Here is a 2,046-nt window from a genome sequence, read left to right as displayed (position 1 = left end):
CCCCCGCCCCCCCCCCCCCCCAGATCATTTGTTTGCTTTTTTTTACCTTGTTCCTTTAGTGAGGAACAGCTTTTCTTACTCCATTTTATGTCAAAGTCTTGTAGTGGCAGCTGCTGGGACCTCAGTTCCTATTGATGTAGACATGCCCCCCTTCCCCAGAACTAAACGTCCCAAGAGCCCTAACTACACAGATTGTGTGGGCAGGCTATTGGGAGTCAAGGCAGTAGCATTGTTTTGCTGGGAAATTAATCAACGTATGCACATGTAGAGGGACAGAAAGGGGCGGGGGGTTCTGAAGTCCAACAGATGGGGATGACAACACTGGTTGAGATTTCAGTGCGCACAGGTAGCATTGTCAGATCAAACAGGAAGTTAGAAGTTGCCAGATCAACAAGTATATTCTATCTGCATTATTTTTGGATAAGTGATAAACATCTGCAGTTATTGCAGGGATGTACCGCGTATATATTTTTACTTTGCCCTGACGTACACTTTAATGTGCTTGACCTTGTTGAGCACGCAGAGGCCTTGCCTACACAGGCTGCGGCTTGGATAGGAGCAGTGGGTGCAGCAAGCTTTCAGCAGCATTCTTGAAGCCTTTAAAGCACCCTTCAGCCTCCGTTGTGGGATGTAAAATTCAGATTCCAATGGGAGATCTTTTGCTAGTATGCTTTATTGAGCTTTCCTTGGGTTTTAGGCAGTACCAACGTGTACTAAAACCTTCCGAGACCTGCTGTTTTCATCTTTAAAGTGACAGCCCACACAACCAAAGCTGAAGGGTGCATTATGCCTTCAAGAACATTCCTTGGAACACCTCACTTGTTTGATGTACTCAGTGATTCAAGGGTAGTAGACATAAACATGCATCCGCTGCACAGATTTGTTAACTGCAGCAAATGAAGCCAAACTGTAACTATATTGCACATTATCAGACCCCATAAACTGTCACTGCACCTCTCTGGCTAGTATTGTAGGACAGCTAATAGTATTTGTTACCCATCTTGGCCCATTATTACCTATGCAAGCTTTTGAAGCGTTGCTTGTGTCACTTGGGAAATGTTACAGCTTTGCTTGTCTGCCTGCGGGGACCTGTAGACCCAATAGTGCACAACTGCAAACGGAAAACAGTTGGCCGCGGAATGCTCGCATAGATAAAGCATTCCGTGTGTCTACACTTCCTCAAGGCAAGAAGCAAAGATTTAACATAGGCCATCTGTGGCACAAACACATCAAGAGCCTGCACAGGTATAAGGGGGAAAAGTAGGTAGGAAATGCTGCTGGCTAAGTTGATCATTTTTGCTTTGCCAATTTAGACCAGTTACACCACCAGCTAAAGGAGCTCTGGGGAGGGGGCGGGGGTGGGTTCTAGTGGTCATGATATAAAAATTACTGTTCAATCGTTTCCACCCAAAGTAATCTGGTGCTGGAGGTGTCTTTGCTCCATAGGTATAAAACATTCTAGCGACCCAAACATTTTTAGGTTGTCTGATCATGCCCGCATGTCCAATCAGTGTTTCTGGCCAGCTTTACCGTAATGCATCCTAAATGTGTCCCTATGCTATTTCTGGTCTCTGTTCACACCAGTGCAGTCCGGACCAGACCAGACCAGAAAAATACTGCTCTGTCTCATCTTGTCTGGTCTGGAATGCACTGGAACTGCAGGCAGGTTCACACCATTTCCCGGACCAGATCTGATCCGGAAAATGGTTTGAACCTGCCCTCCGGGCTCCTTCCTGCCAGCTGCAATGGGGCTTGTTGGGCAGTGTTGCTCAGCAGAAGAACATGGTGATTTGCCTTCTTGTGTGTGACTTCAGTTTATCCCAACAACGCATTGCATTGGTATGTGCTGAAAAATAATTGAACATGTCGCCATTTTTTCAGCAGCGCAGTCCAACATGCTGTAACGCATCACCACGTGCTGCAGTGCATAGAATTACATAGACATTTATTAAAAAGGAGGGCACGAGCAGTGGAATGCCTTATAACAAGGCATTGCAGTGCACATTCAAATCACACACATGAGCGAGAGGTATGAACAAGTCCTTA

The sequence above is a fragment of the Nanorana parkeri genome, unplaced genomic scaffold, assembly GCF_000935625.1.
Source record: "Nanorana parkeri isolate BGI_ZX_2015 unplaced genomic scaffold, ASM93562v1 scaffold186, whole genome shotgun sequence".
NCBI classification, from domain to species: domain Eukaryota; kingdom Metazoa; phylum Chordata; class Amphibia; order Anura; family Dicroglossidae; genus Nanorana; species Nanorana parkeri.
Note: the sequence above shows the minus strand (reverse complement) of the source record.